Below are 12,257 nucleotides of genomic sequence, written 5' to 3' on the forward strand. Positions count from 1 at the left end.
GTGACAAGAGGAGAAATCCTCTCTAAATAGGATGTTCCACAGTTTTCTAAGGATTTTCAGCACCTCACCTGAAAATGTGAGTCTCTTCTCTCCCTTGTCTTTGGGGTCAAGCTGGGGAATGTCAAGGGAGAAAGGTGTTTGGAGAGGAAGGCTCCAGTTGAGGGAATGCCTGCTGTGGCCAGGCTGGGTCAGTACCACCCTACAGGGTGGTGGGAAAGTGAGAAGTTCAGTGCACCAGCTTCTTGGGTTCTACAAGGAACCAAAAGAAGTGGTCTGAGGGGCAGGTACTGACAGGGCCTGGAGTTTGGGTGCTGTAGAATCTCTAGGTTGGGGTAGGGATCTCACTGCTTCACAGATTACGCAACTGTGGGGCCACATCAGCACCCCATCCAGGCAGTGATGTTGCCTCAGCTTCCTGCTAGTGCTGCAGATCAGGGCTGTAGCCAGTTTGGGGTAATGGTTAGTCACATCATAATAGGATGCCACTGGATTTGGTTAACCCCCTCCTTTCAGTGTATTTTCCTCCTGGCCATCTCTGCCTCTTCTGCGACCCTTGTGCTTTGGAAATAGAATGCTTTGTATCGGCAATGTGAGATGCAGGGGCTAATGGATGTGTGCTGGATGGGGAGGGAGCTGACTGTTCCTGTGTCCAAACTGGAATCAGCCCAGAGTGAGGGAAGTAACAAGGTTAGAGGAAAAAGCCCTGGACTGGGAGTCAGGGGACCTTATTTGGAGGCTAGTTCTGCCACTTATGAGCTGTGAGACCTTGGGCCAGTCACTGCCACTCTGTAGATTTTGGTTGTCTCATCTATAAAAATATGTGCACTTAAGGTCCTTCCAGCCTGACCTGGCACACGCTAGCTCTCCAAGTGTGGGTTTGCTGTTCTGTTGTTAGCAGAGTAGAAAGGGTGCAGGTTTGAGCATCTGTCTCTGCCACCCGCTGTGTGACCTCGGGTAAAGACATCGGTTTTCCCATTTATAGAATACTGGTTATTATCAGACCTCAGTGAGGACTGTACCTGAAAGCCTGTTGTTGGGCATGAGGTCGGTGTACTTAAAGGAGAACCTGAGTTCAGAGTTTGAAGGTGGGCAAGGCAGGCTGGCAGGAGCACGGCTGAGGTTATGGGCAGGCTGAAGTGTGACCCAGGCTAGGAACTGGGAGGAGTGGTCACCCAGACCACCCCTGCTCAGTTCCTGTTCCTTTCCCAGCAGCTGAGGGAGAGGAAGCAGCCAAGAGGTCCTAAGTGATGCTGAAAGCAGCCCAGAAAGCAGCTACAAGCTCTGGCCTCGGTGGTGCCGCCTAGTGGGCACAGAACCAGAACGAAGGGGCCGAGGGAGCAAACCAGAGGAGCGTCCGGTTTCCTGTAGAGACTCCAGGGATAAGAGCCCTGGACTCTGCTCTCCCTGGGCAGCGGCATCCCTTGGTCTGGGTGCAGAAACCGGGGAGAGGAGCCCTGGAAAGAACAGTTCCCCGCCGTGTGGGGACTGGAGGGGCCTGGCTCAGCAAGCCCTGGGGAGGAGGCTCAGCTCCTCTAAAGCAGCTCCCGCCTCCTGCGGCTGCTCCCCGGAGCTCCACTGGGGAGGGCTGGCGATTCTAATTGGGCCAGCCCTTTAAAGCTGTTCTTTGAGCCCTAAGCGTGATTGCTGTTCCCTCCCACCAAAGGGGCACTTCTCTTTTTCACTCTTTGGTTTTTTCAGGTTTGAATCCCCAGGCGCGGAGGCGTGGGGAGGTCGGCAGGAGGCTGCCGTGGAGTGGCGTGCCGTCTTCCTGCTGACTCATCTGACATGAACATATTTATGTTTCCAGAGTCAAAGTGATTTTCAAACTGTGAGTAATGCCCGCTATTGGGGAGAATGTTTACAAGGCAGCGGGCTGGCAGGCACGAGGGCATCGGCTGCCGCTGGCGGCTGAAGGGGGCGAAGGAGGAGAACGCCCTCCCCGAGAGCAGCCCTCCCCTCTCGGCTTCTGCGAAAGGCTTCAGATGTGGCACGAAGGCAGGTGGACTCGGAGTTCCCTGGGGACAGAGCGGGTCTAGCGTCTTCTCTGAATACCTGGGTGTCTTATCATTTCACAGGAAAAATGTTTTCCCAGGTCTCATTTTGCGTTCTCCTCTGCTCTAAGATGTATTTAAAGCCTCTGGCAAATGATTTCTGAAAGCAGATTTATTCCCAGTACCAAGAATTATAATAAGGGTCTAAAATTGCATGAAGAAATGTGCTGCTGCTTCGAAGGCGGAGATGGGGACCCAGATCCTTTCCCCCAGCTTTTAAGGGTGAACGCCTTCTGAGAGCTCTTTTGCCGAGTTAGGAAGAGGAAAGTTTGAGGGTTCACGAGGGTGGCGTTAGGGGAGAAGCCCGGGCTCCAGTCCCGTCCTAGTTCCTTGCCTCCGTTTCCTCATCTCATAACGAGATTAATAATGCCTGCTCTGCCTACCTCCGAGGAAGAGCCGTGAGCTCTGGAGGGCAGTGACGCTGTTGTCCTGCCACCCCAGTACCCCCAGAGTCTGAAGTGCAGCCCGTACATCACCGGTGCCCGATACATGGTTGTAGCACTGACGAAGGAGAGCATGAACACCAGAGCTCTCTCCTTCTCTTCCTTGTTCTTTCTGTCCTCTGTGCCCAGAGCCGGGGCCCGCGAGGGGCGCCACCTTGGAGATGCGTCTTCTGAAGGCACTAGCTCTAGTCCTAGAGAAGTCCTAGAGAAGTAAATGCTAAAGTCAGGTGAACGTCGAACTTCACTCAGAAACGCTCCTTTGGAAAATACGCGAGAAACACTCCTTTGGAAAAAGCGCGAGAGCACTTTTAATTTGCATGTTGGAGGTAAATCAGGAAAACTGTCAGGCTTCATTGCACCTGCTGATTCTTGGCCTGATGCCATCAATGCAGGCGTGGTAACAACCTGGGGTCAGGGCAGGCAGTGTGATGTCGGTGAAGGGTAAGTAGCTGGGCTAGACAAACCCTTAGAAAAGTTCCTCTCTCTGATACACATTTGAAGTACAAAAGAAAAGGAGAAATTATTAAAAAGTAATTCTGCCTTTTTTTTTTCCTTTGGGAAAAGCATCCAGTTGATTTTGTATGTGAAGACTGTTTTTCAGAAGTTGATAAGGGCTTGCAGGTATAGCTGTAGCCTTTTACAGAATCCTTCCTCTCTCTGCAGCAGATGACTGTTCTCTTGTTCTCTCCGTTTCTGCTTTGGCTTCTCTGACTTGTCTCCCTTTCCTCTTGTTCTTCCTCTCTCCATCCCTAGGTGAATTCCTTCCTCTTGCTCCTGTTCCTATGCCACTGCCCTCCCCACCATTCCTTTTCATCTTGTAAGCTTGCTTACTGCATCTAGCAAGGTGTCACTCACATCGAGTGTTCCATAAAAGTTTGAAAAATATTGGTATAAAAAGAAAACAGCAGGAACTAACTGCATATGAAGGTGGTCACCTAAGCACACATGAAAATAATGCAGTTCATGCAGTAAAAATTAATTTGATTAAGTTTCATCCCCTCAGTGCCCACCTTTTGAGTGTTGCACACTGGCATCTTGGGGAAGAGAGGGCCGCAGAGAAAGACACACACACGAGTCCTGATCCGCCCTGGCCTGAGGCGCCCAGGTCTGTTTTTTGTGGACTAGGAGGATCTCTCCCCTCCCCACCTATTAATAATATTGTCAGGCAGTAAATATAAGTTAGTAATTAATGGCTAATCAGTGCATAATGGTGGTTAAAGAGAATCTGCACTCACATCCCAAATACCTGGGGATGATGCTAGGAAAGAAAATAGAGCGTGTCCTCCCCGCTTGGCTGTCATCTGATGCTTCCGCCCTAGGTAAACTCCACAGAGGGGTGAATTGGGAAGGGGGCATTGCTAAGGTTCTTACTCTCTGCTACTTTCTTTCCATCAACGCTGCATGCCCAAGACAGTCCTGGTTACATATTTGGTTGTTCCTGGAGGTACATTAATGCTTGTCAGGTCAAGCAACCCCAACTTGGGCTTGGATGACACTGTCACTGTTCCCCAAGGCACCAAACAAAAAGAATCCTCACTTAAAAAAAAATTTTTTTAAAGTATATCACCCATACACAGGGCTCCCATATAGCACCCCTCCACCTACACTTGGCATTGTTGTGAAACATTTGTTACAAATTATGAAAGAATATCATCAAAATCTTACTACTAACTATAGTCCATATCTTACATTTGATGTATTTTCCCCACAACCCACCCTATTATTTTTTAAAAATATTTTTATTACAGAGGTTGTGAACTTACAAAACAATCATGCACATGTGTAGAATTCCATACAACACCCCCCCAACCAACACACCACACTGTGGTGGAACATTTGTTAGAGATTATGAGATAATATCATCAGGCTCTTCCCACCAATTATGGTCCATAGCATATATCTGGCACACTTTTGCCATACTCCTCCATTATCAACACAGTACATCTTTGGCATAAAAGCATAAATATTACAGTACTGCAGTTAGCCCCGTCCATAGGTCACAGTAGTTGTAGTTTTCCCATGCTTCTCCACATTTCCATCACCCTGCAATATGACGGACATCTGCTCTAGCTCACAAAGGACACTCTTGCATCTGTACCATCACCCACAATTCTCCACCACCTCTGGGTTTCCTGTGTTATTCAGTCCCTAGATTAAGAAACCTCACTTTTGATTCCGATTGATTTATTTTAGATTAAATCATTTGATTTTCATTTAATGGTATTATTAAGTGAGTACCAGATCGCTGAAGGATCGAAGTATTTAACATACATTCTAAAATAACCTTGGGTTGTCCAGAGCCCTCATAGAATAAAGTGATGCTAAATTTTCCCGAGTCCTTCTTTCTTTTTTTTTATGTGTAAAATAAATTTTTTTTTAAATTTTTTAAGTTTATTTTATTATTTTTTTATTGACTTTGTAATAATATTACATTAAAATATATATATATATGAGGTCCCATTCAACCCCACCACCCCCACCCCACCTCTTCCCCCCAGCAACACTCATTCCCATCATCATGACACATGAGTCCTTCTTTCTTTATTCTCCTCTCCCTTCTCTTTTCTTTGTTTTCTTGTACTTTTTGTTTGCCTTTGATAGTAGTCTTTCTAAAAAGTATATTTGGAAGCAGTTACAAGAAACTGATTAAGGGGCCAAGGTAGCGAGGCATACTTTTCAAAAGACACACTTTTAAAAATTTTAAGTCATGTGCATATACTTTTTTTCCCAATAATAATTGGTTCACTTAAATCCTTTTGTTTTCATTTTTTAAAAGTGTTTAATTTTTCCCCTGTTCTAATGCCAACCTATCTCCACTTCACCAGAAGTGAAAGACAGGAACAGCTTCCAAAGGAAAACAAGGAAGAAGGGGAGAGAGGAAGTTGATAGAAGCTGAATGCTTTGTGTGCCCAGACATGTAGGGACGAGAGAAACAGGATCGAGGGTTTTTTTTTACCTTTTCATTTTATTGTTCAAGATGAAAATATCTTCTCAATATCGTTAAATATTCTTTTACAACATCATGAGTTTTTTGTTTTTAGGTGGTACCGGGGATTGAACCCAGGATCTTATACATGGGAAGCAGGCTCTCAACCACTGAGCTACATCCACTCCCTGAAAACATCATTTTTAATGGTTGTGCAGGAGTCCATTAAATGTTTAGACTATTACTTATTTAATCAATATTCTATGTTACACATTTGGGTAGTAGCCGATTTGTCAATATTACAGAGAACATTCTTGCAGCTAAGTCTTTGTGCAGGGGCATTCTTATTTACTTTAAACATATAAACAGCTAAATCGAAAAGTATACAAATCCTAGGCCTTTGATATATGTTGCTCTCAATACAATTACAATTCTAATTTCCGTAAACAAGAAATTTCCCATGTTTGTTAACAAATTTTATTTTTTGTTTATGAATTTTCTGTTCAGAGACTTTGCCCATATATCTGTTGTTATGGTGACATTTGCAATGATTTAGAATAAGTTTTTATAATAATCTTTTCCTGGCTTGATATTTGCGTGTGTGTGTGTGTGTGTGTGTGTGTATGTGTGTATGAAACAGAAATTTTAAGATTTAAAATAGTCAAATCCTTCAATCTTTTCCTTTCTAAAGAATGACCTTTCCCACATAGAACTTTGAAAATTATTTCACATTTTCTTCTAATTAAAAAAAATTAAAGATAAAATTTACATACACTGAAATGCACAAATCTTGTGTATCATTTAGTGAGTTTTGACAATTGCATACACCTGTGTAACCTAAGCTCCTGATAAGATACAGAACTTATCACTCCAGAAAGTTCCCCGCTGTCCCTTCCCTGTCAGTTCCCACTCCCACTCTGCCCCCAGAGGCAAGTATTGTTTTGTGTTTTCTCATCGTAGATTAGTTTTGCCTGTTTTGGAACATTATATAACCAGAATCATACAGCCGGAACTATTTTGTGTAAGGATTCTTTCATTCACCATGTTTTTGAGACTCATCTGTGTGTGGTGTATTTCTGGAGTTTATTTCTTTTTGTTAACAGGAACGTTTCATTGTGCACCCATTCTTCTACTCATAAACACCTGGGCTGTTTCCAGTTTGGAACTATAAATTGCTGCTCTAGATTTTCTTGTACATGTCTTTTGTGTGGACATATGCCTTTTCATTTCTCTTGGGTAAATGCCTAGGAGTAGAATTCCTGAGTCACAGGGTAGCCACATGCTTAGTTTTATAAGAAATTGTCAGACTTTTTCCCAAAATGGTTGTATTAATTTACACTCTTATCAACACTGCATGAGAGTTCTAGTTACTCTATACTTTCACCAACATTTGGTGTTGTCAGTCTTTTTCATTTTAGCCATTATTTTGGGTGTGCAGTGGTAGCTTGCTATGGTTTAAAATTTCATTTCTGTAATGACTAAAGTTATTGAACACTTTTCATGTGCTTCTAGTTTTATTATGTCATTTTAGTTTCATTATAATAGTTTTCTATTTTACATGTATTTAACCATCTTTGAGTTTTGATGTATTGATTTGAGGACTACTTTAAGACTATTTTTTTCCCCGGTAATCAGTTCTCCCAGCACAATTTAAAAAATACTTTTATTCCCTACTGATTTATGATATTTTCTTTACCACAGATTAAATTCTTATGTATAATGTGGTCTCAGAATATCTAATCTGTGCTACTGATTTGTACATTTGTTCTTTTGTCATTTCTGCGGTGTTATATTGATACCTGGCTTTTAAAAATGGTTTTGTTCCTGGTAGGGCCACTGTCCTGCTATTTCTTTTCAGGTTCAACATTTTGTTTACTGTTCATACCTAATTATTCTTTCAGTGAACATTAGAATGATTCTGCCAAATTCTGAAAATAATCTTATTGAGATTTTTTATTAAAGATTTATTTTATTTATTTATTTCCCTCCCCCCTCATTGTTTGCACTCACTGTCTTGCTCTCTGTGTCCATTTGCTGTGTGCTCATCTTCACTTTAGAAGGCACCAGGAACCCAACCTGGATCCTCCCATGTGGCAAGCAGGAGCTTAATCACTTGAGCCACATCTGCTTCCCCTTATTGAGATTTTTATTGAAATTACATTGAGTGTACAAATTTGTTAGAAAAGAACTGGCATGGTTGTGATAGGATTTAATATTCAAGTCTGCTTTAACATTTTTCAGGAATATTTTGTAGTTTTTATCATATGGGTTGTTCACATCCTCATTAAAGTTGCTCCAAGGCATTTATTAGAGGTTTTCAGCATTTTAACAGTCTAAATCAGAGTTTTGCTATTATGATCTGATCTCTTTATTTCATTACATTTTGTAACAGAATAATATTGGTATACAGGAGAGCTACTGGCTTTTATATCTCTTGAATATTTAGCAGTTTTTTTGACTCTCATATCGATTCTAATCATTTTTAGCTGAATAATTCTTTGGGTTTCTAAGTATATAATTATATCATTTACAAAAAATGTAAATCTGGTCTCTCCCTCCCAATATTTATGCATTCTATTTTTCATCTGTGTCCTATTTCATTGGTCAGAACTTCCATATGAAAATTAAATAAAAATGGCAATAAACATTATCTCTGTTTTGCTCCTGTTAAAAGCTCTGATTTGAACAATATTGCCTTAGTATTTCTTTCTTGGAATGATTTTTTTTTTTTTTAAAGATTTATTTATTTATTCAATTTCCCCCCCTCCTCTGGTTGTCTGTTCTTGGTGTCTATTTGCTGCGTCTTGTTTCTTTGTCCGCTTCCGTTGTTGTCAGCGGCACGGGAAGTGTGGGCGGCGCCATTCCTGGGCAGGCTGCTCTTCCTTTTCACACTGGGCGGCTTTCCTCACGGGCGCACTCCTTGCGCGTGGGGCTCCCCCACGCGGGGGACACCCTTGCGTGGCACGGCACTCCTTGCGCGCATCAGCACTGCGCATGGGCCAGCTCCACACGGGTCAAGGAGGCCCGGGGTTTGAACCGCGGACCTCCCATATGGTAGACGGACGCCCTAACCACTGGTCCAAAGTACGTTTCCCATTGGAATGATTTTTGACTTAAAATATTTTGAAATAAAAACTTTCGGGAAAACGGACTTTGGCCCAGTGGTTAGGGCGTCCGTCTACCACATGGGAGGTCCGCGGTTCAAGCCCCGGGCCTCCTTGACCCGTGTGGAGCTGGCCCATGCGCAGTGCTGATGCGCGCAAGGAGTGCCGTGCCACACAGGGGTGTCCCCCGCGTAGGGGATCCCCAAGCACAAGGAGTGCACCCATAAGGAGAGCCGCCCAGCGTGAAGGAGGGAGCAGCCTGCCGAGGAATGGCGCCGCCCACACTTCCCGTGCCGCTGACGCCGCTGACGACAACAGAAGCGGACAAAGAAACAAGACGCAGCAAGTGGACACAGAGAACAGACAACCGGGGGAGGGGAGGGGAATTAAATAAATAAAAATAAATCTTTAAAAAAAAAATTTCATTATGCTAAAAAATGAGTTCTTAAATTTGTAGTCATTTTAAGAACAAGAAGTAGCTGTTGAATTTTAATATCTTCTCTGCATCTACCGAGAATAATATTTGGCTATTCTTTTCTAGGCTGTGGATGGGATATATTATATTATTGGATTTTTCTAATATTAAGTTATAAAATCTTTCCATTCTAGGTTAAACTCTATTTGGAATATTCTTTTGACTCAAAGTTTTCTGTGTTTGGATTTTCTTCTCTGTGTAACTTCTGAGATACATAGGTTTATTCTTTTCTTTCTCTGTCTTTTGAGCTGTCCTTTTCAGGATTTGATATCAAGTATAGCTTTGTAAAAAAAATAGATAAATTTTCCATATTTTTCAATATTTTGAAATAATTATCAGAGCATAGTGATAGCTTATTCCTTAAGGATTGAAAGATTTTCCCTATAAAGTTTTCTAGGCCTAAACTTTTTTCTGGGGGGAATTCTCCTCTTCTTTTTTTTTCCAATCATGATTGGTATATTTAGATTTTATACTTCTCATTTTGGTGATGTATACATTTCCAGAAGATCGTACGTTTCATCTAGATTTACAAATTTATAATGTACAATTTTTCCAAGTATTGTCTTATACTTAAAATATATCCTCCTTATCTAGTGCTGAATCTCTTTAATTTTATTATCATGAGTTTTTTTCCCTTCTTCTTTATATTTGCTGAAGATTTGTCTATTTTATTTTTTAAAATAACTAAATTTATTCTATACATTTTCCTATATTCTAAGAGATTGTTTTCTTTTTTACTTTATTGTTTCCTTTCTCTTGGTTTTTTTATAGATTTTGTAGTTTTTCTTTTTTTAAATCCTTGGGTTTAATATTCTCATTTCTCCTTTCCTTGAAAAAAGTAAAAACATCAAGCTTGTAACTTTAGCATTTAGCTTAGCTTTGATAACATTTCCTAACTTTTGAAATGGAGTGTTACTATTTTAAATATTTTTTCACTGCTCTGTTCTTATACTTAAATATTTGTTTTGCTTAACTGTTGTCCTATTCTTAAAATTTAATTATTTTGTTTGTATTCTTTTATTAATAGCTGGTTTTATTGCCCTGTGATCAAAGAATGAAGCTTGTACAATTTCTGCTTTTTAAAATTTTCTTCTATTTTTGGGTATATGCATTGCAAATACCTTCTCACATTCTATAATTTGTATTTCCATTTTGTTTATAGTGTCTTTTTTTATGCATAAGTTTTTGGTTGTAATATAATCAAATTTATCTCTCAGTGTTTGCATCTTGTATAAGAATTCTTTCCTTCCTTGGTGAAAGTAAATGTATTTTCCTATATTTTCTTCTAAAAGTTGCAGAGTTTGGCTTTGCACATTTAGGTCTTTAATCTTTAGTTGGTGCTAGTAGGAATCTAATTTCACTTTTTTCTCACATTGATAACTACTTGTCACAGTCCCACCATTCTATCTCGATTGCTTTGTGATGTTACCACAGTCGAATAGAATTTCAACATGTGTATATGTTATTTTTGGGCTTTCGTTGTGTTCTTTTCATCTATATTTCTATCCCCTGAGCCAATACCACCATAGTTGTTTTAAATGAATCTAAATACCCAATAAGACAACTTCTAGTACCCTCTTCTTCAAAATTGTATTGATATTTCCTCGCCCTTTCCCATGAATTTTAGAATTAAATTGCCTAGAATCACACAAATTCATTTTGAGGATTTTTAAAAATTAAAATTGCATCAAGCCTCTAGATCAATGTGGAGATAACTGATATTTTTATGTTATTCAGTACTGTAAGTGGTGAACATGATATATATCTCCGTTTACTTAGGCCTTCCTTAAAACTGTTCAATAATATTTTCATAGTTTTCTTCATAGAGGTCTTGAACATCTTTTAACAAATTAATGCCTGGGTGCTACATAATTTCTGTTCCTACATGAAAATTATTTTTTCTATTATACTTTTCAGTTAGTTATTACCACCAGGGAGGCTTTTATTTTTGTGTATTTTTTTATCTAACACCCTTCTAAACACGTTTTAGTTCCAGGGATTTCTCTGTGAATTTATGTTCTTTCTGTAGACAATCAGATTTTCTGCAAACAAGAACAGCTTTCTCTCTTTCTTCTCCCTCACTCCCTCTCTTTCTCTCTCTCTCTCTCGATTTCTTTCTCTTTCTCCTTTCTTTTATATCACATTCATACACTGTAATAATTATCACAGTGTTGAATAGAGGCTTATAACTGGCATCCTTATCTTATTCCGAGCTTTAATGGCAAAGTCTCTAAGATATCACCAGTAAGTATAAGTTTTGCTTGTATAGTTTTGACTTGTGACCTTTAGTCAGGTAAAGAAAGTTGCTTTGATTACGTTATATCTAGGAGGAGAATTGCTGGGTCGTATGGTAACTCTTCGTTGAATTTTTGAGGAACTACAAAACTATTTTCCAAAGTTATTCTAGCATTTTGCATTCCCATCAGCAATGTATGAGGGTTCTGATTCTTCTACATGCTAGTCAGCACTTGTTACTAACTTTTTTCTTTATATGTATCCTAGTGAGCGTAAAGTGGTATCTCACTGTGGTTTTGATTTGTGTTTCCTGAATGACCAATGATATTGAGCCTCTTTTCACGTACTTATTGGTCATATGTATATCTTCTTTTGACAAAAGGGGAAATCCTCTTATGACAATCTCAGCAGTAGTTTCGCTGGGACTCAGTTCTGTCCTGTTCTGGGAATCATTCCTGATGGTCCTGCCTCATTTCTGCTCCTTTAGCACTTCCAACAATTTTGTAAATACCCAATTTCCTGTATTCAATCCTTTCCTTCTTAAGATATCTAGAGTGTTTTATTTCTTGCACTAAACCTTTTCATTAGTAGAGCTCTCAAAAACATTACTCAGAAGAGATTGTCATGGTTGGTTTTTATTTTATGTTGTATTCTGGAGAGATGAAGTTGCTGGATAAGTTGTCTTATTAATTATGCTAATAATTGTGTATATGTATGGTAATTTTCTATTGCTACCATAATAAAGTACCACAAGCATAAGGGCTTAAGAAACACAAATTTAGTATCATCCAGTTTTGTAGTTCAGAAGTACAACATGGGTCTCACCAGGCTAATATCAATATGTTGACAGGACACTAGAAAGGAGCTGTTCCCTTGTTCATTTGTGTTATTGGCAGAATTCAGTTGTAAGACTGAAATCCTGTTTCCTTGGCTGTTGTCACTGAAAGCCCTTCCCAGTTTCTAGTAGGCAACTGTAACTCCTTGGCTCAAGGCTGTCTCATGCTTTGAATCTCTCCTCACCCA

General features: G+C 40.3%; 1 long non-coding RNA gene across 2 annotated transcripts in view; it reads left to right on the forward strand.

Annotated features, from left to right (window-relative positions):
* The first annotated feature begins 1,304 nt into the window (after positions 1-1,304).
* Positions 1,305-12,257, forward strand: part of LOC105747182 (uncharacterized) — a 43,300-nt gene continuing 32,347 nt past the window's right edge. Inside the window, exon 1 of one of the 2 annotated variants that reach the window (XR_001119300.4) lies at positions 1,305-1,828. This is a non-coding gene — a long non-coding RNA (uncharacterized lncRNA). The remainder of the gene's footprint in view (positions 1,829-12,257) is intronic. The other variant, XR_002798744.3, reaches the window with a different exon arrangement.

Source organism: Dasypus novemcinctus, chromosome 13, assembly GCF_030445035.2.
Source record: "Dasypus novemcinctus isolate mDasNov1 chromosome 13, mDasNov1.1.hap2, whole genome shotgun sequence".
Classification (NCBI taxonomy): domain Eukaryota; kingdom Metazoa; phylum Chordata; class Mammalia; order Cingulata; family Dasypodidae; genus Dasypus; species Dasypus novemcinctus.